The following is a 27163-nucleotide window of genomic DNA, read 5'->3' on the forward strand; positions in this document are numbered from 1 at the left end:
CTCTCTCTCTCTCTCTCTCTCTCTCTCTCTCTCTCTCTCTCTCTCTCTCTCTGTGTGTGTGTGTGTGTGTGTGTTCTTTGCTATCTACACACTAAATTCTTTTTAAATATTTAAATATTTGAGATTTATCTTTTTTTTTCAGGTGGCAAGTTTGATTCATCTTACTTAGGAGAAAAATATGGGCAAACTCTTGTTACAAAGAAGATTCAGTAAGAACAAATCCATGTGGAGTTGATTTAGTAGGTATGGCGGTTTGAAAGAAAATGGCCCCCAAAGGGAGTGGCACTGTTAGGAGGTATGGCCTTGTTGGAGGAAGTGTGTCACTGTGGGGGCAGGCTTTGAGGTCTCTTTTGCTCGAGCTTCCCTCAATGTGACAGTCCTTTCTGTTGTCTACAAGATGTAGGACTCTCAGTTTTCTCCAGCACCATGTCTGCCTGCACGCCACACCCCCATCATGATGATAATGGACTGACTCTTTGAAACTGTAAGTGAGCCACCCCAATTAAATGTTTTCTTTATAAGAGTTGCTGTGGTCATGGTGTCTCTTCACAGCAATAAAAACTCTCTAAGACATTAAGTCTGCCAGAATGTCCGAGTTACCCATAGGAGGATTAAACATCTGTGGACAGCCTTAGTAAACAAATGGAAAGAGAGAACATTTGGGGAGGGGATTAAAACTAAATCATAACCGCCACACTGTTATGTAGAATTAGGGGCAGCTAAATGGGACATTCAGCATCCCGTGAAGCCCTGCCCTCCCCCTTCAGGAGGGTATTGCTCCCGCCCTCCATGCCCAGGGGAAAGAAGCTGGAGTGAGGGTGGGCTGCTGCCCTAACTCTGTCCCCACTGCCCCATGCAGCCACAGCCTACAAGGGCTGCTAGGACCATTTTTCATCTGTTGACAACCGAAGTAGAAAAGCAACATGCACTTGTAAAAGTGCAACTTGATGCTAATTTTCACCTGTAACTTAGCCAGCTCGGATCTAGTCTAACTCCTTCTGCCCGGTCCTTCTGTCCACCTACAGCACATGGTACCTCTGCTGACCTCATCCGACATCCTGGGAAGAACGGTTACGTAGGCACTCGAGATGCAGTACATGGGTTTAGAGGGTTCTCTTAACTCATAAATCCAGGGCTAACATTCAGGCTGAGGTCAACTCCATGGCTCTCAGCACAAAGAGGAGGTGGCACAAAGTGTGCACCCAGGATGGACCTTCTAGCCCATCTACCTTTCCTAGACGCTAAGTGCACTCCCACAGATTGCTTCTTAAAGGCTCTGGAAGGTGCACGCTCTCCCCAGCCTTTGCTCAGGTTGTCCCCACTGCCTGGAATGCTCTGCTGGCTCTTACCTCTTAGACTACTGCACATGTTTCACAGCCAATTTAAACAAGAAGTTCTCTCCAGGAAGTAATAAACACCCTCTGCTCTTTGTGACACTGCCCTCTGTTCAGCCATAAGGACAAACCCTCTATTGCCCTATATAAATCCTCATCTCTAATAAGTCACTCACTGTCTAAGTACTGAACACAAAGCTAAACTACAAAGGGACACTAGACAAGCTTTTTTTTTAATTATTACATTTATATCCCCAATGCCCCAGACAGATTTGGTGCATAGGCAAAATTATCTTAAATGTATCTTAAATGTACCTATGATCCCAGCTACTCAGAAGGCTAAAGTAGGAAAAAGCTAAGTTCAAGTCCAGCCTAGGCAACTTTGTGAGACTACCTCAAAATAATAAATAAAAAAAAATTAAAAACAACAAAAAAACAAAAACAAAAAACAAACAAAAAAAAAAACAAAAAATAAAAAACAAACCAGGAGCTAAAGAGATGGTTCAGTGGTTAAGAACACTAGCTGTTCTTCTAGGAAACCCTTTAATTCACAGCATCCACATGGTCACCCACCACCATCAGTAACTCCAATTCCAGGGGATTCAACACACTCATCTGGTCTCCAATGGACCAGGCATGCACATGGTGCACACACATACATGCAGCAAAACACACACACATACATGCAACAAAATACCCATACACATAAAGTCAATCTTTAAAAACTAAGAATAAAACAAAAAATCAAAACAGTAGGGTAGAGCGCATGCCTAGCATGCTCAGTCTCTTGGTTCAATCTCAACTATCATAAAAACAAAACAAAACTTTTAATCATTTTACAATGAAATAGTGTGGTGGCTAATCTTAGTTGTCAACTTGATGAACCTGAGAAGAGAAAATTTCAATTAAAGAACTGTTTCCATTACATTTAGCCTGTGGGTGTGTCTGTGGGACGTTTTTTTAGGGTGCTAATTGACGTAGGAGGGCCCAGGCCACTGTGAGTGGTACCATCCCTAGGTAAGTGGGCCTGACCTCTACAAAAAAGGTAACTCAAGATGAGCCTGTAGGCAAAACAATAAGTCACAGTCCTCCATAGTTTTTGCCTCAAGCTCCTGCCTTGGCTTCCCTGAAGATGCACTGTAGCCTGTAAGATTGAATCTACCTTTCTTCATCAACAGAAAGTAAACTATAGCCACTGGTGTTTCTTAAGAGCTGTAACTATAAATTACTGAAACCAATTTTCCTGTGCCTTGCTCAGGCTGCTGCTAATGGCAACAGGCAGGCCAGGCATCAAGACATCAGGATGATGTCAGCTTGGCTGAAATGGCTCTACAGATCCCAGGACATCCGTGGTACACTGAATGGGATCAGATGCCTGTTTGGGTCTTGTCTGTCACTCACTAAGGCAACCTGGGCAGGTGTGACATTCACCCTGGTGATGTGCTTGGAGTGAAAGTTCATGTGGTACTAGCTAGGGCTCACTCACCGAAGATACTTCACAACAGGAGAAGAGTAGATCTCTCGGGCATCTCCATGAAGTAACACAGTTAAACACAGACACTTAGGCTCCAAAGCCTAACAACTTGGAGGACATACTTTCATATCTGAATTCTGCTTCAAGATAAATCAATTAGTTCAAATTAAAAACAAAAACAAAAAACAAAACCCATCAGTGGGCCGCAGGCCTCAGAGGGCTGGGAGCAGCCCTGGCTTGGTGCACTGTGACTCCAGAGGCATCTCTGCGGGTACCTACAATGTACCCACGTCCCTGACACATTTCTACACTGCTGTGGCACACAGACAGGAGGTCCTCAACGAGAGGGAAACCCTGCACTTACGAACCAGCTTATGACCCCAGCTAACCCTGGAGACTTGGGCAAGGCCCTCAGCCTTTCTAGGCCTTGGTTCCCTCTTCTGAAATGGGAGTAGCTCTGAGTGCTTCTCATCACTTCCCTCTTTCTGCAGATGGTCTGTGCTGAACACCCATCAATTCAAAGGCCCACCACAGACCATCGTGACTGATGCCTAGCTGAGGCTGCAGGAGGTGCTGCAAATTTTGGGCGTGGCATCTCTCTCAAGAAGCCACCGTCCTTTGTGGAGAAAAAGCTATACACAGGAGAGGATACTTCTTCAGCGGAAGTAGCCAGCACAGCCTGGCTTCTTGAACACTCACCACAGGGTATAGCCCTCCATGGTAAGTTGGTTTTTCTACAAGCACACATGCACACCTCCAGAAGTTTCACTGTATCTCTTTCTCCTGCCAGTTACTCAGGGTTGCTAGGGCAGGGCCAGACACAGGGATGGTAGAGACCCAGGCACATAGGGTCAGGTCTGCACTCCTTGCTCACACTACTGACCCTTCGATTCTGGACACACTTCATGGAGACTGCTGGAGCATGCTGGAAGGCCAGCTGTGTGCCTCCAACCTCCTCGGTCACCAAGGGCTTATGCTCATCACTTCCACAGCCCCCTAGGTCTCTGCCCAAGTGGACAACACTGCTGCTCCTGGAATTACAGACACAGGCCTCACTACAGGACAGACCAGGAAATGGAAAGACAGTGAGATGGGAAAGGGCTCTGTCAGTGGCCTGCAGCCTAGACAAAACTCTTGTTCCCTCACATTCCTTACAGGGCACTAGAGAAAGGGCAAGGGAGGCAGTCCTCTGACACAGTCGCAGTACTAATGCCACAGCTACAGGACCTCTCCAGAGCCTTTAAAGGTCGTCCGTGCCCAGTCCTCCTTATGTCAGCCCACACCCTGGCCTGGATGCCCTGGAAGGCTGCCTCGCATGGAACAGAAACTCAGGTCTATGGTCCTGAACCTCGTGGTGCTTTCTATGACACCAGTCATGTCAGGACTTCCTGGACAGTGCTGGAGGTCAGGAGGGTTAGGGCAAATCCACCAACGAGGTCAACAAAATCCTGGAGGTCTTCAACACGTTAGGGATAATAAAGAAAGGGGCTGAGGCTTGCCAAGCACTGGATTCAGCATTTCAAATTGGCTCAGGCCACTTAGCAAACAAACATCAAGCTTCTGCGCCCTGTTCCTGACCATTTAGCCTGAAATGGCAACCAGTGAGAACTCAAACTTCCATTTAACAGCAACTTACATTCATCCACCAGAGTTTTAAATTCTCCCATGTCTCTGATATAGGAGGAGGAGGCATAGAAACCACAGGTATAACTTAAAGAAAACAAACAAACAAACAATACACCCCAACTGTTATATATTTTAATTCTACATTTTCATTTGATCAAGACTGCCAAATTTAAATAAAAGTTTTTCAAAACTTACACTTTTTTTTTTTTTAACACTACAGAGTCAACCCTTCTTTCTTGACAAGGAATGAAGGTAAATGATTAAGCAGTATTTCTCAAAGAATTTGGGTAAAGATGTCATTCATGGTGGTCATCCACAGTGGAGCCACTGACACGCACACACATTTACAAGCGCGCACGCACCCACACACACACACACACACACACAAAGATGTAGTGACTCTAACATCCACAGTAAAAGTTATTTTAGTGTAACCTCGAATGGAAAACTTGGCCCAAACCATCCCTGTTTCTGAAAGTACAGGTCAGCAAGGCTATAGCAAAAATAGAAGCACACCGGTGGAGAAATAACCATGAAAAGCATGGCGGCCCTGAACCACATGTGTCCAGAGGAGGCACCAAGGGAGTGGTCACCCTCTCACCACCACTTTGGGTCTGTTCCTGCCCCTTTGGTGCCTAGCCACAAAAGGAAAAGGACTCACCAAGCCTCCCTGGGTAGGGCCCCATCTCCTACTAGAGGGGAAGGGAAGGTCACTCTGAGATACAGCCCATGTCCTCCACCTTCTTAGGGCTCAGAGCAAGGGGCACACCTAGTAAGGAAAGAACCAGGTGCAGCTGCTCCTGTGCCCTTCCAGCAGCCTCCACAGCCAGCTCTCTCTAGCTGGGCCAGAGCCCAGTTCCGTGAGGATCAAAAGTACATACTGTATGGCAATTTATTTGCAACTGAAAAATTACTCTGGGAAGTAAACCAGTTAGAAATTTCAGAAAGCTGGAACTTCAAAGGTTCACGGAGTCTGTCCCCAAGGCTGTACAAGAACTAGCAATTTACCAGGGAGAGGAGACTCCCCAGCCTATCCCAGAGGTGCCGAAGCAGTACCAAGAGAGCTGCAGGGATGCGGCCTTGAGGAGAGAGTCGCCCTGCCTTGGAGTCATTAATGCTCCTCTAAATAACGCTTTGCCCACCCTCTTGTAAGCAGCCCCAATGAACACGCTGTTTCACTGGGTTAGACTCGGGTGGAAGCCTCTGGTTTGTGGTCAGTGCACTCTCTGGGGTGAAGAGACAGCAATATCGCCTCGAGAAAAGTCACACAGGAAGTGCAGGAGGAGGCGCGGGAGAACGAAGATGGCTAAAGTCCTCGTGGAAGCCGGAGTCCCATATGCTGCAGGCAGTCTAACAGTGACCAGCCTAAATCAGTAATGCCCTGGCAGCCTTGGCTGTCTCCTTCATACATCTAAGACAAACAGGGACTAATAAACGGTGTCAAGAGGGCTTTGAAGCCAGGTGTGGTAGCACACACCTTTAATCCCAGCACTCAGGAGGCACAGGCAGGTGGGTCTCTGTGAGCTGGGGGCCAGCTTGGTCTACACAGTGAGCTCCAAGGCAGCTGGGGCTATGTAGAGAGACCCTGTCTCAAAAGAAAAAAAGGAAGAGAATGAGGAGGAGGAGGAGGCTTTGGAGTTACTAATAAAAAGCAAACAGCCTTTGTCATCAAGAAGCCAGGCTCCGCAGGGTCCCTCACCTGCTTCACTTCACTGCACAGTCATGGCCGCACCACTGAACCAAAGTGAGCACGGCATTCTCATATGCCACTCACAGGCTGCTGGTGGCAAACATGGTCACTGCCCTGTTAAGAGGGATCGGAACGCAGAGGCCTGGGCACCAGGCCTTGTGCAGCTCCCATCCTGTGCCCATGCCATGGCAGCTGAGCCACCTCAGCTAAGACTGCTCGGGACAAGCTAGGGAGGGTAGGGGATGTTTTTGTTAAACCTTTTTCTTTGTTTGCTGTTAGTATATTTAATTTTATCTTAGGTATATGAGTGTTTTGCTTACCGGTAGGTAAGTGCACTGGCTGCATGCACGGTGACCACGGAGGCCAGGAGAGGGAGCTGGATCATTTGGAACTGAAGTTACAGGTGATCATGGCCCACATGTGGGTCTGCAAGAGCAACAAATGCTCTCAACTGCGGAGCCATTTCTTCAGCCTCCATTGTGGTTTTTGAGACAACGTCTCAATACGCAGCCATGCCTGGCCTAGAACTTACTACGTTGATCAGGCTGGCCTTTAACTCACAGAAATCCAATCTCCTCTGCCTTCCGAGTATGGACCACCACAGCTGGCCATCTTTCCACCAGGTTTACTGGGTTGTCAGGATAGGCTACACTAGGAGGGTGACATCTCATCCAAGACCTAAAGAAGCTGGGAGCAAGCCTGTGGGCCTCTGGGGGGACAGGCACGAAGCTGAGAACTAGTGAGGGCCAACTGCCTGAGGCTAGATGAGGAGCATCAAATTGGAAAGGAAAATACGGAATGCTCTGTGGGGTTAGAGTGTGGACAGAAATGCCAGGGATCTGAGGAGAAAGCAAGAAATCACAGCTTAGGGCCAGCAAGATGGCTCCATGGGTAAAGGTGCTTGTCACCAAGCCTGGGGACCTGATTTTCATCACCAGACTCAATACGCTGGAAAGAGAGAACTGATTCCCACAGGCTGTTACCTGACCTCTGCTTGCATGCTGTGACAGGTGTACACACACATACATGAGCAAGGACACACACACCCGTGCACAAAATAAGTAAGCACTTTTAAAAAGGAAATAATAATTGAGCAAAGGAGCCAGGCAAAGCACAACTTAAGGGTCAAATTCTAGCATCCACTTGTAAAATAAAGTTTTAGGGGCACATAGCCACACCCAGTTGTTCACACACCTTCTACGAGTGCGTAAGTGCCACAATAGAAAAGCTGTGATAAACGAAATGGTCCACAAAGGCTGAAAAGATTATCTGGCCCTTTACAGAAAAAGTGAACCACCCCACTGTTAAATTACTCTGTGTGTGTGTGTGTGTGTGTGTGTGTGTGTGTGTGTGTGTGTGTGTGTGTGTGTGAGTTCAGACACCATCCCTCTAGAGCTAAAGAGGGAACACGACTATGCTCACACCTTAGTTGCCTACTGATTTAGGTTCCGAACATCTGGCCTCCAGGACAATGCGAGCGAACGTTACTGCTGTTTTAAGTCACACTTGCTTTGGAGCAGCCCCAGGAAACAAATGCAGGGAACCAGACAGGAAGCGCCTATGAAGCAACCCATATGCTGCTTGACTCATGGTAGGAACTCGAGAAATCCCACCTAGTAAGGAGAGTCCTGCCACACTCCCTGGACCAACGGCTTCTCTCCAAAGAAGGCTTGTGCTATGGAACAGGCTCTGGGCTCTGCAAACAAAAGCTGCTTCCTGTGGCTTGTCTAGCTTGATCCTGTCTTTAAAAGGAGTGTCTCAAGGCTGCCCAAAGACTCCCTGCTCATTTCATAGGAACATGATTTTAGCACAGACATGTCTTAATGTCCACTATGATTAATTCAAACAGTTGGTAGCTGAACTGTGCTCCAATCTTATGGAGCAGACCCTCCTGATCTCAGGTCCTGCAGCTACCAAGGGGAAAGCTGGCACCTGCCACCCTGGCAAGGGCATCGCTGGAAGAAAGGCAGCGGCAGGATGGCAAGCACTGACTAGCTTTTGACCCTGAAATTGCTCCTCATCTCTTTTCCTGGCAAGAGCTTCCTTCTCCTCTGAAGCCCTCTTCGGATTTCTTTAGCCTTTGCTCTAGGCACCCTAACGCTCCATTTCCCTCCTTGAGGGATGACCCCACATGTTGAAACCCACTCTGTGCAAATTCCACTTCCTCCACTGTTCTTGGGTTGCCCTCTCCCTGCAGACTGCAGCTGCGGCTCCCTCTGGGTATTCAAAAATGAGGTCTTGTGATCCCGACAGCCTTTCTGGTTTTGGAATCACGACTATGCTGTCCCCGGGATCCTGCCACCCCAACTGCAGCCCACCTCCCTAACCTGCAGTGCGATTGGCACTTGATGGCCATCTCTCTCCCAGAGCTCCCACAGCCCTCCACCACAAGAAGACCAGGGCGGAGCCCCAAACCTCAAGAGAAAAGGGTTCCTTTCTTAAAAGCCACTTCTGCTGGCACTTTTGCACCCATTCTCTGGCCTCTGTCAGGGCTAGTTCTCTCCGTGCAGACTTGGTGCTTGAAGTTAGCTGATATTATCAGGGGAGGAAGCTGGGTGCACAGAGTGAGGCATTGGCCGTGAGCAAGAATCAGCTTAGTGTTCTTAGTATCCCCAGTCACTGGCACTGTCCACGGAAGGCCCCAAAGGGCTGATGTCTAAAGTGTGCAGACATCTACTTGCCCACAGAAGCACATGGCTCCACTCTCTCCTGCGTCCCACACAGGGGCTCAGAATCATTCTCCTCATAGGTACACACCTGTGAGCTCTCGGCCGATGGTTATCCATCCTGCTCCCTGGTGTATCTCCAGGACTGCAAGACCTTGTGCCCTAGATCTCCCTGCTAAGCAAACAGACAATGGGCAGGCATGTGCCCAAGAGTGCCTCCGCCTTAAAGCTCCGAAGGTGACCTCACAGAACTCTTCTGCTGGCATGACACTGCTGTGACTCCTCTCGCACACCCACCTGTCATAACCTACCATGCCGTCTCGGAGACGCAGGAACTGAAGGTGAGCCCTCACGCTGCTCTGAAAGTGGATTTATAACTAACACCCCTGCCCAGGTGGTCCCCTTCCGCCAGACACAGTCTACACTGGCTGAAGCCACAGCCCCACCAGGAGTGCAGAGCCAGCCAGCACCAGACTCGGCCGGGCCGCACTGCAGCGGGAGCCTGGACTCTCGGCTCCTGGCCATCACCAGGAAGGTCCTTCCTTCCACACTTGGCTTCACTCCACTGGGGCCAGGCAGAACAGGTCCCTCCGATCCCTTCTTAGAGCTGGGTCAAAGAGCACTGGCAAAATCCATTCAGGGTACCGGGGCTTATTTTCAAAGGTCCATGTGGCGAGCAGAAGGCACTATTTTGAAAATGTATAGCTAGCACCAATAAATGACACGTAACCATTAACTGCCCTGTATAACACAACCAATGGTCATAGGCCGTCTTTCCACTGAAATAAATGGAGAGGAGCTTCATCCAAGCCCACACTCCCCTTGCACCCAGGGTGATACTCAATCCTGCAGAGCTCTGGCCCCAGAGGAGGGGTGAGAAGGCACGGGCCAGCCTCTCTGAAAATGCTGACATACTGGTGGCAAGCACAGGCTGGAAAGAGCCTAGCACACACCCAAAGAGAAGAATGCAAAACTCCTTATGCTTCAGTGATACTGAGTAATAAAGAAAATGAAGTGCGCCCAAGTGCGTGTTATGATACCATGGGTGTGAAAAAGTTAGCTTTGCGCAGTGGCAGTATCGTAGCCAATGAGGTTTATCCGAGGCGCGATTATTGCTAATTGAAAAAGTGGTCAATGTATACATATGCATGCTTTACAGAGTTTCCCAGACCACATGGCACAGGAGTCTCCAGGGACAGGTCTGGGTGGCTAAGGCATGAGGTAAGAGACAGATTTTACCACATGTACTGCTGTATATTATAACGTGCATGTGTAGATACACATATATGTATATATGCAAATGCATGGGAGAAGTGTTTGTGTGGGTGCACATGTGTATGCAGATGCACCTTGTTTTTGAGACAGGAGCTCAAAGAAAGGTGAGACTTGCTGGCCAGCAAGCCCCAGGAATCCTCCGTGTCCCTTCCCTGGCTCTAAGATCCTAAGTATGAACTACTATGCCTGGTATTTTTAGAGGGATCCTGGGGATCGAACTTTGGTCTTCATGCTTGCATGGCAGCACTTACTGACTGGACTTTCTCCTCAGTCCTGTGTCTTCCTCTTGAAAAACATAAAATAAAACACGATGGTATCAGATTAGTCAAGTAAGGATAAGTCTGGGCAGGTTTTAAGAAACCCCACGATGTGACATTGGTACAAAACCACTAAATGAGAGCAGAGTGGATTTCAAGGGGCCCATCTCTGGGGCCATGCTACCCCCATAGGCAAGAGACTAAGAAAGGGCCATGCCACCAATGCTAGCAATAGCCACCACCATCTCACCACTGGCAGCACCAGCTGCCCTCTGTCCTCTCCCTAGTCCCAATGTGACTCACTCCTAAGTCACACAATAGATGGCATAGTGAAGTCCAGGCTCCGTGTCACAAGATCCTGGGATCTTAGGTTGGAGGGTGGCTTAGAAAAACACAAGGCCACCACTCTCCCCATAGTCTCTTACTACCAAGACACCCTTCATAACCTCAGGCTGACAGGTGCCACTGTGCTCTGTTCCTGTACGGCTTTAAGAAATACCACAATCTGAGCAAGGGTCTCCTCAAACCGTGAGAATGAACGGCTCCCTCCCTCCCTCCCTCCCTCCCTCCCTCTCTCCCTCCCTCCCTTCCTTCCTTTCTTTCTTTCAACAGAGTTTTACTATGGCTAGCCTGAATTTGCTCTATAGACCAGGCTAGGTACAAACTTACAGAGATCTGCCTGCCTCTGCCTCCAGGGTGCTGGGATTAAAGGGCTACCACACCCAGCTAGAATGGTTTCTGCCAATGAAAGTAATGAGGATATGAGCAAAACAATAAAAATGTTAAAAAAAAAAATCTAAAGACTCCCAATGAAGCCTCAAACCTTGCAAACCAGTAAATAAACCTTAAGCCCAGGTGACAGAGTCCTCTGCTTCTCCACAGCCCTTGTGAACACCTAGCTTGATGATGGCATCTCTATCTTTTACTATTTGTCCTTTTACTTGGAAGTCTCACCAGAGGGGACACTTGGCACTACCCAGGGCTCTCTAGCTGACTGATTCAAGTGATCTTCCCAGTCAATTTCTGCTAGGTGTTTGGAACTCCTGCTTGGATGATGTTTTGTTATTATCTACTCTCTATCCACCCACACACCCGCTTGCTATTTTTTCTTTTACTCTGGCTTGCTACATATTTAATAAACCCACTCATTCAGAACTGAAAGTATGGTTACCATAGATCATTTTCTGGACCATGAAGAACCTCCCCCAAGCCCACTAAAGGAGGCAGCTGCCTTTCCTGGCTTCCTTGCCCATCCAGGCTTCTCATCCCTTACAACAGTGGTTCTCAACCTTCCTACTGCTGTGACCCTTTAATACAGCCTCATGCTGTGGTGACCCCTCATGCTGTGGTGACCCCTCATGCTGTGGTGACCCCTCATGCTGTGGTGACCCCTCATGCTGTGGTGACCCCCAGCCATAAAATAACTTCCGTTGCTACTTCATAACTGTAATTTTGATACTGTTGTGACTTGTAATGTAAATATCTGTGTTTTCCAACAGTCTTACTGGACCCTAAGGAGTTTTGACCCACAGGTTGAGAACCAATGCCTTGGAACTCATATTCAATTGTATACTTATGTGCTGGGGGTGGGAGTTGGTAGTCTAAGTTGATTAAACTTAAAAAGTAAGATGGTCAGGCCCTAAGGCAGGGCACACTTTCTGACCCAATGGTTCAGGAACACCCTCAGGCTCTGGCCAGCTTGGTGAGAGGGCTCATGGGACAAGGACATAAAAGGTCACTGCTGAGAACAGGCTTCTATCAGTGGCAGGCACCGTAGAGCAAGGCGACAATTTGGTTTCAGCCTGAGAACTCACTGAGACAACAGCTAGACCACGGGTTCTGGTCTCAACTGCCCCTCCTCCAGTAGAATGAGACCTTTAGATAACCTCTGGAGAGAGGCTGTCTTCGAGGAGGCCAGGGCTTTTCTCTCTACTTAGGACAATGACTGTGGCTTTGTTCACTGACTACTCACACTGACTGACTATATACCACGGCAGGCACTGTGAGACACGGACGACACAACGCCCTGAGGGTCACTGAAGTCTTAGGTACCCTAGATCCACGATGTTCGTGGAGTGTGTCCCCAAACAACTCTGGTGATCCTCATTCCTGTAAATACCACTGTGGGACACCTGTCCTCAACCACATGGGAAGACAGGGTCTAACCCTGCAAAGTGACTTTCACCAGCCCTGAAGGGGTCACTGTCTAGGAAGGAGCAGGTCAGAGGGTTCCCAAGCCTGAGTCAGTCACTCACCACATCACCTACTGACTGTCGAGCATGGTCTGGCAAGAGTATTTCACATTTAGGCTGCTTCCCATGTAGCTGCCCCACACTGGCCCCGCCCCAGCTCCTCCATACCCTCTGCCAAGTAACAGTTCACGAAACTCCATTAGGAAGAACTGTACCGCACACCCTCTCCACTGGGACGGGGAAGGGTAGGCAGAAGTCTTGGGCAGACCTTCAGAGTGCTGACTTTGCCAGTGGCAGGGACTGCTGGCCTCGGGGGAAGTACCTGACTGGGTCAGCCTTGTCAGCTGGACTCCTTTGCTGGGCTAATCTACATCTGTAACATTCCGCCTGCCCACAGGAAGCCCGGTTCCCAAATGACACAGCTCTGCCTAAGCACTCTATGATCCTGACCCAGGACCCCATGGGTGCTCAACTCACATGTGTGGCAAGCATAGCAGAAGGTATTCAAAATTTAGAGCTCTGGTGTCTTGAGGTTTGTACTGGTTGCCATCTTAAACTGAGATGCTTTTCAGGGGCCTACTATGTATATCTCTGACAAGCACTGACCACAGCCAGTGGCCACACAAAGAATCCATGAGTCACCCTCCCTTGTGGGTCAAGCTTTCAGGGACCTCAGCCTCCTCTGCACTTTCCTCTCTCCACGTTCCAGCAACAGAGTTTCCTCACTGGAGAGTACCAGAGGAAACGTGGGCATCTGATCCACTTCCCTCCTGGCTTTGGCCTCACTTTCCGCACAGAGGATGCATGCTAAGGTGTCTGAAGAGCCTGTGTCTCCTCTACACACACATACAGCATCCCACTCATCGAAGCCAGATGCCTGCCCAGGACACTAGGCAAATAAAAAGGTGAACTCTGAGTGCACACAGAGCAGCAACCCATGGCGGGGGCGGGGGGGGGGGGGGGGGGGGGACGAGGCGGGGGGGACACGTTCCATGAAGTTCGACAGGAAGCTCCTTCAAACAAAGTGTTTTGTTCTTTAAGGGGAGAGGGTTTCTATTAGGAAAGAACTGGCTAGAAAAATAATTTCAATAATTATTACTAGCTTGGGCATCACAGGCACCAAAGAACTGGGAGACTGGAGACCATGTATCTACTCATCGCCAGTCAGCATCCACCCCACCCAGGGCAGAAAAGGGGAGAGGGCGATTTGACCATTCCCGCCTTTTGTAAAAGCAAAGTTAAAAAGAGAGCTTAAAAGCTAAGAAAAATAGTTGTTACCGATTAGCTACTTTTCATCATTAGCTCTGGAACCACTCGGAAAGCTCCTTAACTTCAGAGCACTGTGGGCAGTAGCTTCCCCTTCCCTTCTTCCTTAGTAACATCCAGACTTTGCAGCTGGCCCAGGGCTCCATGCCTCCCTTGTAGCTAGGAATGGGCAGAGGTTCGGCTCGTCACAGAGATATGGGCTGATGTACCAAGCAGAGTTCTAATAAAGCCTCTCTCCTTAGCCTCGTATTTTCATTTGCTGTCTCTGCAATTCTGTGAACGAAACTCATGACTTCATGCGTGCTAGACAAGCGTGGCCCATGTCCACCACTGAACTACACCTCCATCCCTAGCCTGGTGCTTGGAATGCCTAAATGCTAACCTCACCTTAAACCACCTCCTATACTCAAAGTCCTCAGCCTCGTCCTGAAGAAAGCAAGGCAAAAGCTGTAACTGCCTACTCTACATTCAGTACGGGAAACACAAATACTCTAAGTCTCTTCTCTTCTGCTTTTTCCTGTTAGAGACAACATGTCAAGTGCCATAGCCTTACAGTTCCTGTTGCAGATGCAATGAACAGAATACCAGCACTCTAGACTGCTAAAGACTGGGGATGAGAAATGGTACTATTTTAGGTTTCTGCTTGGTGACTGTTTCGTGCTTCCACAAAGAGGTCTTTAAATAAAGCGTCTTCAGAACTACACAGGGATCAGGGCTAGGGTAAGAACATGCCCCTAAGACCTTTTAAGCATAGCCAGATTCATTTTGTTGCAGTCACTTTACAAAACAGTTCCTCCCTAATATAATCCACAGTTGACAATCCTTTAAAAAGCTACCAACCCTATTTCTGGCCTGTCTGAATAGCAAGTACAAAAAGCTTCATATGTCAAATTCTTATTTGCTACCCCAAACATTTGATTATTTGTCTTGCATACTTAGTGCATGCAAACCAAGGTTCAGGGGTACCAAGAGGCCCTGGTTTTAGTCATTATACTTCTTAGTCCACTACACTATATTTACGGTCTAAGCCATGATTGCTAGTTGCCCTGAGAAACACCAGTACAATCCCAAACAGTTTCTTAGTCAGCCAGCCCCTGTGTACGTAACATAGGTCAAATCCCAGGATGCCCAATGTGAATTAATGATGCAGCAATTGCTGCCTTAAGACCTTGATCATACCTTAGCAAATCCTGTTTGAAATGAGTCCTGCGCACAATGGCTTAAAGCTCTCTTTAGTATCAAAGGGGCTGAGTCTATGGCGGCTGTTGGAAGGACAGGCCCAGCACCCTGACGGAATCATGACGCCACGGTCAACTACCAGTGCTGCTGAGAAAGGGAGACTAACCGGAAACGCTGATGTACTCCCCAGTCAAGTCAGGACCAGAGCCAGGTGCAGGCTCTGTTGACACTGATGGCTTTTCTCTGAGCCAGGAAACTCTCTGACTTCTCTCTTTGACCAAAAAGCTAATACCTAGCTTGGTATTTGACTAATTAAAAATGATTAAATCATTAATTTGGCTCAAAACAAAAGCTCGTCTTCTTCCCAGCAAAGTTCTTCAAAACACCATAAACTTCCAAGGCACCTGTAACAACAGCCTCAGAACACTTCTTGGGTGGTGGCTAGGTCAACACTAACTAGATTACTAGCACTTCAAGTAAGAACGGCCCCTGGACCTGTGTCCACCGCAGCGTTTCAGGAGAGAGATCCATGACTAAAGAGTGCCGACACTTTCAGCAATATCAGCATCTCTGAGTGTGTTCTGAGCTACTTAACGACCCTCCTGGAAGGGCTAGCACCCATCCAGTTGCCTCCATTTGAAGTGCTTTGCCTCTCTTTAGTCAACTTGTGCTTTAGCTGACAGCTTTAACTATCCTTCTGCAACACGTCAGGAATAGTTCATAGGAAAGAAGAAAGGTCATCAAAGTACCAGTGGCAATCTTCAGAGACATTGCAAAGCCACCGTGAGATTCATATACAACCACAAAAGACCCAAGGAAGTACAAAGTGATCTTGATCTTTAACAAAAAGAACAAAGAGGGGACATTAAATACCTGACTTCAAAACATACCATAAAGTTAGAGTAATCAAAACAATATGGTACTAGTATAAAAACACATGCAAATGGAAAAGAACTGAGAAGTGGCCCACATATGTGCAGCTGATAGGCTTTCTACTAAGGTAACAAGACCCTAAAAGGCGAGGCCAAGCATCTTCTACAACAGGAGCTGGGAGACCGAACACCCACGTACAGAGAGGAAACCAGACTCACTTATTGTCTAAAACTAAAAATTTACTAAAAAAAAAAAAAAAAAAAAAAAAAAAAAAAAACAATGAAATGCTACAGGACATCAGACCAGGCAATTTTTTTTTACTTGATGTCAAAAGCCAAAAATGACCAAAAGGATTTCATCAAACTCCCTCATTTCAACAGAGTGAAGGAAGTGTTGGGCAGTGGACAACAATATTGCAAACTCACACTAAACAGGAACTGCTGTCCAGAGGAACTCAAATAAAACTAACAACCCGAATAATCCAATTTAAAGATGGGCAAAAGAGGGGCTGTTTGATGGCTCAGTAAGTAAAGTATTTTCATGTAAGCATGAGGACCTGAGTTAAGATCCCCTGCACCCACATAATTGCCAGGTACAGAAACTTGAACCTGTAATCTCCATGCTGGGAGGGAGACAGGGGATCCTGGGAATCCTTGCCAGTCAGTCTAGCCAAATTGGCAAGATTCAGGTTCAGTGAGAGACCCTGTCTTAAAATACAAGGTGAGGCTGAGTGACAGTGGCACACGCCTTTAATCCCAGCACTCGGGAGGCAGAGCCAGGCGGATCTCTGTGTGTTCAAAGCCAGCCTGGTCTACAGAGTGAGATTCAGGACAGCACCAAAACTACACAGAAACCTTGTCTCAAAAACAAAAACAAACAAACAAAAAAATACAAGGTGAGGAGTAGAGGAAGACATCTGGCTTTGGCCTCTCCCCCCCACACACACACACATATACACACACACACACACACACACACACACACATACACAGAGGTATATAGACACCACATACACACACAGACACACACAGAGGTATATAGATACCACAGACACACACACACACACACACACACACACACACAGGTATATAGATACCACAGACACACACACACATACACACACACACAGGTATATAGACACCACATACACACACACAGACACATACACAGAGGTATATAGATACCACAGACACACACACACAGAGGTATATAAATACCACACACACACACACATATACACACACAGGTGTGTATATATATATATATATATATATATATATATATGACACATACACACAGAGAGACACACACACAGAGCTATATAGATACCACAGACACAGACACAGACACAGACACACACACACACACACACACACACACAGTGATCTGAACAGACATTTGTCAAAAGAGGATGTATGAATGACCAACAAGCATATGTACAAGGTTCAACATCACTAATCAGGAAAATGCAAATCAAAACCACAATGAAATATCGTCTCACCCCAATTAGTCATTGAAACGACAGAAAGTATGCCTCAAGTCCCAGTATTCAGAGGGCTGAGGTGAGAAGATCAGCTGAGCCTGGGAGTTCAAGACTGAACGCACACACAAGTGCTGGCACACTGTCATTCACAAGAGTGTGAGTGTAACTAGAGGACACTATAGTAAACATCAGACACAGGAAGGGCAATCATGTATGTTCTCACGTGTATGAGGAGCCTCAAAGCGGATGTCAAAGAAGCAGACAACATGGAGCCGGGGAAACAGTTCAGAAGTTAAGAGCACTGCCTGTCTTGCAGAGGACTCGGGTTCAGTTCCCAGCACCCACATGGCAGCTCACAACCATCTGTAACTCCAGATCCAGAGGATGCGACATCCTCTTGGGGCCACAATGGGCACTGCATTTTTTGGTGCACAGACATATAAGTAGGCAAACACTCATACACACAAAATAAAAAATAAACCTATTTTAAAATGTTTCAAGTAGACAATACTCCAATGGTGGCTAAAACCTGGGAAGAGTTTGTGTAGAAGGTTAATGAGCATGGTTAGAATGTAGAAGGTTAATCAGCTGGACAAGAACAACAGCTTCTAACACACTAATTCGCTAATGTGACTGACAACAATTAACTGAGTATTTCAAAATACTTAGTAGACAAGACTTTGAATGTTCTAACACCAAGGTGACAGACATGCCAGTATCCTCATCTGATCACCTGAATTGTTTCTGAAATGTCCGTACCCCGTGGAGCTGTATACTTGGTGCCAATGAAAAACAATACAATAAGAAGGGATGCAAACTAGGCCACAATAGGGGCAAAAGGTCAAAAAGAGGCGGGTGGAGAAGTCAGGGAACGCCATTCGTCCACCAGGAGGAAACAGACCCTGGCCAGAGGTCAAGTGTGCATATATTATTAGGGAAATGCAGGCTGGGACAGAGTGGTCTCTGTCCGTCCCGGGGATTTGGACTGCAGCCCTGGCCCATGTCTAGTGGGGAACTGTCAGAAAGGGCCTCTGAAGGAAGGGTGCAGGGATGAGGAGCAGGTGGGAGGGCAGTCCGCGATTCACAGCAGCTCCCCTCTCCACCACTCACCCTTGCCACTCCAGCTTCGAAGACTCTGAGCGCTTCCTCTCCTCTAGAAAGTGACTGCTGGACAAAGTGAAAGGAGAAGAGGAGAAACTTCCCCAAACATGAGTGTGTGTGCATGAGTGTGTGCACATGTGCACATGTGTGTCGGCCCACTGTCAACCAGATCAAGAACACGCAATACTTCACCCACACAGACCTCAGTCACCACACCCTATTTGGGCATCTGGTACAACTGCTCCAAGTCACAGGCAAGTTGAGGGCAAAACCCACAAAGTGCAAGCCAGTCCCCCACCGTGAGCACTGTCTTAGTGGGGTGCTTACCCTACACCAACCCATCCGCCCACCACCTCCTCTTCTCTTCCAAACAAGGTACCTCGACAATTCTTGGCATCCAGCCTCATCCTAATTAAGCTCTGCCAGTCAGTCATCCTGCCCTGTGTCATTATCACCAAGGCATGTGACGGGACTATTTCCTCTGACATTTTGTATGTAGAACACAAAGTAATATGTGGGAAATGTGAAAACACCTGACACTTGATGGCACACAATGACAGACTTTTACATGCCTTAAACAGAGTTCCTGGAAAATAGCTGGGCCAGCAGCCACTTAACTACAAGCTGGTGGACCTAGCTCCTCCCCCTTCCTTCTCCCATCACCCACATTTCCCTCTGCTGGCTGTCTCCACTTCTCCGCACCTCTTTCAACGTTTATGTCCCCAGTGGTACCTAGAGATGGGACAGATGCCAGCCCTGTTAGCACTTTTTTTTAGACAGTGTGTAGCCCTGGCTAGCCTGAAACTCACTAGTAGACGAGGCTCACCTCCCAGAGATCTGCCTGTCTCTGCCTCCACCATAACTAGCCCTTGGAGCACCTTTTAAAATGGGACATTGTGGAGAAAATACTTACCAAGACTATAAAAGTGAGCTTCCACACCACACGTGTGCCATAGCATGTGTGTCCACACACACTCACACTCTAAATAAGTAGATTTAAAAAAAAAAAAACTGCTGAATGAAGAAGCTCACAACCAGACTCTGTGGCCTCTCTGAGTGTCAGGCTAAGACACAGAGCCATCAGGAGGATCTGGCCTAGGCGGTCAACTCCCACAGACCACAGCAAGACTAAAAGTGTCAGAGCTCTCTGGGCGGCCACCAGTTCACCAGCCCCACTGCCCTACCCTCTCAGCTCTCTACTGGACACCAGGGTCAGACACCCAGGTTCTCATGAAAGCCACAGACCCTCTCCCTAAGAAAGGCCGGTGTATGCACATGGGGTCATGCCTCATCCTCGATGCAAATTAGCGTCTCCTGCACTCACTCCTAAGGTTTGATAGCTCCTTACCAAACCCAGCAAGAGACATTCGCATTATCACAATACTTAAAGTACACCACATGCAACTAAATGTTTTATTTAAAATGCTTACCCTTCTTGTAGGAAAAAACACTTGAATATTTGATATTTTATTTCCAAAAAGCTTGAAGTATGGGTCATAACCTCAACTGATTTCAACAGGGCCACCCTTTGAGACACACTTGTGGCTCCTTCTCCAGGCTCTCTGGCCACCTCCTTCCTCAGTATCAGTGCAAAGGGCCTGGAGTATGCTGTAAGTCTGCCCTTCCCATTGCTTTTATGAACTGAGATGAGACATTAAATTGGAAAGTCAAGAAAACTAGACATCCGTCAGCTCCCTAGCTCCAGGGAAAATGTGAAAGGGTGGGCCGTTCTAAGCACAGCTGGACTTGGTGGTGGCTGCTCCTTCACCCAAACATGAAGCGGGAACTGTCCTGGTGAAATGGGGACACACAGCAGGTCACATCAGGCGAAACCAGAGTGCTACCAGCCACCACCGAAAGTCGTCACTTGGGCTGACTCCAGGCAGGTTCCCCAAATGTTTCCCCAGCCCCTGCTAGCTACACTGCTCTCGGTTTTTTTTTTTTTTTTTTTTTTAACCACACAAGCAGCAGCAGAGCTCAATGGGCCTTATATATTAGAACACACTCAGAAATGTGGAACACTGAGTCAGAAAAGGGAGCCTAGATCTCAGTGCCAACCTGGACCAAGCCCAGTGGACTCCATGCTTGTTGGGTCAAAGACAGAGCCTGGGCTAGAATGTAGTCCACACCGCTTCTTCTACAGAGAAGACCTAGCCCACACTCGGAGGAGCTGGCAAGTATACAGGCTCGAAGTGAGGAAACTCAGTTGGGTGGGTAAGTTGAGGCACAGAACAGAGGAAATTCAGAAGGGCTAAGTTCCCGTAGTCCTTAAGCACTTCCCAGTTCCCATCATGAGCTGACCACCCAAGGTTACTGTCCCTTCACAAACAGCTAGTCTCATCTCCATCTGGAGAGTCAGGGTAGTCTTGGCTAAAATAAGGAAGCAGGCTCTCTGGGTCCCAATGCTGGGCTTCTGAGTTAGGAGCTGGATGGGGCTGACACTGCATTTCCAACAAGTTTTGGGGGATGCTGATGCTGATGGTCTGGGAACACCTAGGGGAATACTGATCTAAGCCAATCAGCACACAGCACTCTCCAGCTACTGGTCTAAGAAAGGCACAAGACCCTGGGCCCCCGCAGAGCAGAGAGAAGATCCGCAGGGCACCATGACTGAGGAGCTGGCTTGTTTGTTTCCTTCTCTGTCCCTGATGGACAAAAACAACGAACCACTTAGTCCCGCCAACCCTAGCAACCATCCTGCAATCATGAGGCAACAGCATTAGTGAGGGCTGAAGACAGAAGAATCTAGGTCCCTGACAAGACTGCTAGGCTGCTGACGCAGGAACACTCCTGTGTTTACTTGGCAGCTGAAAGCATCCCAGCCAGATACCCTCCAATCCAGGACTTCCCCTCTTTTCTCAAAAGGACACTCTTCCCAGAAATGTCCACTTGCCTAAACATACTTCCTTCAGATGTCCAGAATTTACATGCCTGGCTCATCAGTCTTAAAAACCTGAGTCGGTGAGTTAGAAAACAAATCATTTGAAATGCAAGCGACACAGGAGAGGCAAAGAAAGTGGCCCACACCCTGCAGCGAATTAACTCAGACAGCTTCTGCAACAGCCCATCCCAGATGTGACGGGCTCTGGCCAGAGCTGCAAGTACACGGGGGATTTTCAGGGGACCTCAGCACCCTATCTAATCAAGTACAAGAGGGGTGTTGTGGGAAACTGAGGTCAGGAGTTCCAGGTGTGTGAAAGAGGGGGAGGCGAGGCCAAGGAAGAGAACTGAAGGGGCAAACCCTTTCTCCACAGAGTCCTCAACCCTCCTTCAAGAGATCAGAGGACACCTCTCTGTCTTCCTGACTGTCCCAGAAAACAGACGTCTCATTCTTATTATGAGCCTCTGCGACCCAGCCCCACACATGTAATTTACCTTCCTACTTCTGAGGCCCTCACCAGGGGATCCTCACTGAACAACACCATAACAAAAGACCGAATGCAGGTCAGGGTTTGGGCAAACACCATCAGCCCAGCTTTGCAGATGAGAAAAGCGGGCATAGGGAGTACGTATGCTACTTGCCCCAAGTCACACAGCTACCTGGAGGCTTCTGGAAGTCCAGCTCGAGAGAGCTCGTTAAGTCCTAGGAGCAAATCTTAACAGACACACCTGGCTCTGACCCCATCTGGTTTCTGTCAACACCATCTTGCAGGTGCCTGACCACGCCTGCCCTTAACGACTCTTCAAGATCGACACCACTTGACAGGACCTCAGAGGATGCCTGAGGAAAGATGGCCTAGGTCTGGCAAGCAGTGTGGTCATGAAAGGTTGGGTTCCTTTCCCTTGGGGTAACAATTTATACTTCAAGCTGCCAAGAAACCATCTCTAGTAATGTAAGGCCAACCTAGTATGAGAAATTACAGACAAAGGATATGAACAGGTAATTCAGACAAACTAAAAAGTTCAACATAAAAGGAATTCCATGATTTTGGCCACTTGAGAAACATAATTAAAAGAAGACTGTCTTTGGGGCCATTAGACTGGCAAACTTAAGAATGTCAGTGCTGCCGGGAAATAAGTAATGGAAAGGTGTGAGCTAACGAGGCCTTCTTGGTGGTGTTATTTGGCAAAACTGTTGATTCAAAATTACTCCTTGTCCTACTGCAGGGGCCCTAAAGACTGAAGGGCAGGCACTAAAGGGTCGGTCCATATACAACTGGCCATTTTTACAACAGAACATTGGAAAGGACCTACATGCCCACCATTACAAGATGGTTCAATAAATTACAGCACACCCCTACCCTGGATTACGGCTCCCACTTCCAAAAAAAGGGTAAACTCATCATGTCAGTACACAAACAGCACGGAATTGAAAAAGCCAATCAGAGAAAACGGTATGTAACGCAACTCTATTTGCATTTATGTGAACAATTTAAACATGCATTACATTTTCATTCATTTTGAGTCACCAAGGATGGAACTCGGGGTGTCAGGCTGTGAGGCAGGTGCCTCCACCTGCTGAGCCACCTTGCCAGCTCTAACAAGACACCAGTCCATGGAAAAGGCCTAAGCTGTCGGGGTAGCTCAGCGGCACAGGGCTTCTTTGGCATGCACGACTCCCTGAGTTTGATCTCCTACACTGCAAGACGTACATAAATAAATGTGACGACACCACCTCCACTCACCCAACTACTACCGGCATTCTGGAGTCTAAAGCCGCTCTCCATGAATGAAACAGAGCTCTGGAAACGGCTGGTTCTGAGGCCGAGGCAAGGAAAATACAAAGTGAGTCTCAAAGATTCTGTACCAGAATGGAAAAGAAGTCCTTAAAGAATGATGGGAACGTGTTCAAAGAAAGAGGCTCCCAAAGGCCAAATCTGGGACACTTTGAGTAATAAAGAAATATTGACAGCAACAGACTCAAGTCTCATGAATACGGCAAGATTTTCACATTCCAGGGATGTAAATCAAAAAGTAAGGGCATTCTAGGGAAAAGACAAGGTGTCCTCTTTAGTACAGTTCTAACTGACACGTGTAGAAGGAAACAGGAAATTAGAAAACCGCATCTGTCAACGCTATATGATTCAGATAAGAGGCATCAATGGGTTCGAGCTGCAGCTGGACAGACTAAGGAGTAACATGTCCTGCATCCCTACGAGATACATATTAATCTCAAAGGGGAAAAAATGTAACTTTTCAATGAGGCCTACACCAACCTAATCAAGATATCAAAGCTAACAAGCCTAGTGTCGAGTCTTATGAGATAGTGGGCAGTATCTGTCTCACACCGAGCCCGGCAAGCCTCTGCTGCTCCCGTAAGAAGTACCAAACCTGAATCCAAATGATCGGGAAAACCAAACTGAGGGGCATTATCTGAAACCGTCAGTAGTCTTCAAACATGTCAATGACATGAAATACAAAGAAACACTAATTAAGAGAGACTGTAGCCACAAACAAAAACAAACCAAACAAACAAACAAAACCTGAAGGCAACAAATAAGCTAGGGTTTTCTTTTGGGATAAAGGACTTGATTGGAGCAATTTCTAAGAATAAATAACAGGATCCTGTCAATGTTCATTTCCTGGGTTTTAAGTACTGTATGTACAAAATGTTTTTAAGAAATCCACCACCTCAATGGATTTAGAGGTACAGGGTACTTAGCATCAAGGTACAATTAAGTTGTTTGTTTGTTTGTTTGTTTGACGCATGAAAAGGAGAGAAGAGTAACAGAGATGCAGGAAAATGCCAACGTTAGGAGAAGCTGGACCAAGATTTTCCGAAAATTATTTATATTAGTACTATTCTTACAACTTTGCTGAGAGGACATCAAAACCCAAAAGAAACATTAGTTAAGAGAGCTAGGAGCACTCCAGGGGTTTCTGAGGACTGGGTTCATGATGGCCTTTTCTTTCAAGCACAGAGAGACAGGCAAAGCGAAGCAAGCCAGCAAGGGTCTAGTTAATACTGGTCTCCCTAACGCGTGCTCTGCTCAGAGCTTCTGCTTCAGGACCAGTCTCTTGCTCATCAATCAAGTTGTGTAAAAGAAGCATGAGCATTATCCAGCTTTCTCCATCACAGAATTGTGCTGTTTACTTCTTCAGTGAAAGTCAAAGCCTCCTGATGATTCTGAGAACTTCTCTGGACTATGGAAGCTAAGGAAGAGCTTTTCATTAAAAAGTCAAACCAAGACAAAATAGCCTTGATGGACAGTTTCCCCCTCCACTCTGCCCTACGGAGTTCTTGAGATGCTAACTTGTAGGGTGGAGGTGACCTGATCCCAGTACTCTTCTAGTCCTTTCTTTTGGTGCATTCATTGAGGCTAGCTGAGAATCCTCCTAGGTAGGCAGCTGAGCAGGGTCAACAATTCTTTATCATATACACCCCATTTCTCCAGTGTTCTATTATTTATGTGTATTTCCTTAAAGTGATTTTTAACAACTAATACTCATTTTAACAGTAATACTACAAAGTACCCGGTTTCCAAAGCAATGGAATACACTCTAATGTATGCCCTAAACTCTGAGTCTGCTCGAGAGCCTGGGATCACCTAAGCAGATTCTGAGATGGGTGGTGGCAAATGAAAGGCAAAGCAGCTAAGGAAGAATGAGAGAGAAATGCTCTCACAGAGCTCAGCAGAAACACAGCCCTCGCTTTTCTCTGTTTGTCCTACACCCATTCCCGTAAGCCCAGTCTTTAAGACGACCCACCCTCCCAGTGAACTTGGTTCATCTCTACATCATGTTGACAACACACATGAGAAACACCGCCTTGGCAACGCTGTTCACGCTCAGCGCCACCCGAGAAACAGCACTGTGATCTCTTGACACCAACACTTGTACAGAACCAACACTCGGACCTCATCCAGTGAGCACCAGCTCTCTTCAAAGAACTCAATTTTCCAGGAGAGACCTTTTGTCAAAGTAGCCCCCCCCCCCAAAAAAAAAAAACAAGGGCCTGAGCCCAGATCCAAAAACAAAATTTCCTGTCTTCAGCCAAAGACAATAAGGCTAAGTAAGTAGAACAATCCATAACTGTTCACTGCCCAGACACTAGCATTCAGATGTCAAAACAAACTCAGCAAATGAGGTTCGGTTTTCACCTTCTAGAGATGAGAACATTGAGAACCTCAGTTAGCAAGTGACAGAACCTTCAGTCTTCACACCCAGATCAGCCCACTCTGTCCTCAGGTCCTCGGGATGTCCCCATTGTCCACACCACCTACTGGGCACAGGCGTGAACCAAGCAGACTATCACTGCAACATCTCAACCTCGGTGCCACCCCACCCCCCATCCCCTTGGCTCAGATGCCCTAACTGGCAGGTGACAAATCACATTATACTCTCAGGCAACCTCTCAACACCAAAACACATTCAGAGGCAAAGCGAAAGACAAGAAGATGGGATTTACAACGGCCTATACTTCCTTCTTACCCAGAGGGACATTTTCATGAGCTGTCAACTCCGGGCAGGAGGAACCCACCATTATGTAATGTCAGAGGGCAAGCGACGAGGGGCAAGAGAAGCCAAGGCCCATCAATGCTCCCTTCCTTCGCCCACAAAGATATAAATTTGTGTCTGACATTTTGAGTGTTTCGGTGGCCTACACATTGATGACTGGCTTTGCAAAAGACGACCACGGATCCTACAAACCTCCCAGGCCTCAATTAGCTAACTAGCAAAGCAGAGGGATATGAAATATATAAAGCAAGGGTGAGGGGAGAGCCTGTCCGGGACGATGCGCGGACAGAAAATGCTTGAAGAGTTGCGAGGATGCAGTCGGCGTCCTCCACCAAGATGCATGTTTATTTTTATCCGGTGTTTTGACACCGAAGATACCCGCGAGGCCTTCAGAGTCGGATGCCCCGGGATCCAGCAGAGATGCACCGGGCAGGCGCGGTGTATAGCATCCCACAGCTCCCTAAGAGGCCCAAGGCAAGGGGATCGCAAGTCTAGGACCACTCTCCAAAGACGCAGCCAGCGAACCGCTAGGCTGTACCACTGCCATGACAACCGCGGGCGCCATCCGGTCGGGTCCCCAGTGTCTCCAGCTCCCAGCTGCCGGGCCCCTCAGCTCAGCCCCGCACCACCGGACCCAGCTCGGCCCAGCTCGGCCCACCTACCTGGCGCGCCCCGACCCGGGCACTCCGCTCAGCCCCAGCCTCCGTCCTCTGGGACGCGAGCCCCCGCCTTGGCTCTGACGGTCTCTGCCGGGTCCTGAAGACTGGCCGGGACTTCGGTTCTGGCCGCCTTGCTCCGGCCGGTGGCGTCCACCCCAGACCCGAACCCGCTGTCCCCGCGCAGCCCGAACCCTGCCGCCGCCTTCACTCAGAACACAGCGCACAGCCCCGCCCCGGTTCCGCCCCCTCGCCGCGCATGCGCGTTCCTGGCCCGAGGGGCGCCCTGCCCCCCCTCCTTCGCTGACTCCGCCCCCAGGAGGTCGCACCGCCCATAAGGTGCCACCCTCTTCTGTGACGTCATCAGGGGTGGGCAGTTTTACCCCCTTCATGTGCTGGGGCTTCTGCTAAGAGGACAGGGTAATGATGAGAAAAGCGCTGGAGGCCCGAGGAGCAGGTGTAACTAATCAGTCACTCGGTGGGCGTGGTTATCAACCAAGCTGCTATCAGCTGAATGTCCTTCCAGACCCGTTCTAGTTTATGTGTACAGATAACGCCTTTACATAGATTCCCAAGAGACAACAGTCCTAACACGTCCTCCTCAAAATTCTGTTCTTCCATGGGGAAGAAGAATAGTCAGAACTTTCGGGAGATGGTTATATTTTAATTTCATTTTATTATTATTTATCTTAA

The 27163-nt window shown here is 48.0% G+C and overlaps 1 protein-coding gene and 1 pseudogene across 19 annotated transcripts in view; one reads left to right on the forward strand and one right to left on the reverse strand.

Moving 5' to 3' along the window:
* Inpp4a (inositol polyphosphate-4-phosphatase type I A) overlaps positions 1-26827 on the reverse strand; it is a 128601-nt gene extending 101774 nt beyond the window's left edge. For 16 of the 19 annotated variants that reach the window (XM_076557471.1, XM_076557473.1, XM_006980447.4 and 13 more), the window contains exon 1: positions 26477-26781. The gene's annotated coding sequence lies outside the window, so the exon portion shown is untranslated. Of the gene's footprint in view, positions 1-26476 lie in introns of all 19 variants that reach the window. The other 3 variants (XM_042266157.2, XM_015998955.3, XM_015998960.3) reach the window with 3 other exon arrangements.
* On the forward strand, positions 9849-9917 carry LOC121824911 (U4 spliceosomal RNA; annotated as a pseudogene).
* Positions 26828-27163: the final 336 nt, after the last annotated feature.

Source organism: Peromyscus maniculatus, chromosome 21 (genome assembly GCF_049852395.1).
Source record: "Peromyscus maniculatus bairdii isolate BWxNUB_F1_BW_parent chromosome 21, HU_Pman_BW_mat_3.1, whole genome shotgun sequence".
Taxonomy (NCBI): Eukaryota; Metazoa; Chordata; class Mammalia; order Rodentia; family Cricetidae; genus Peromyscus; species Peromyscus maniculatus.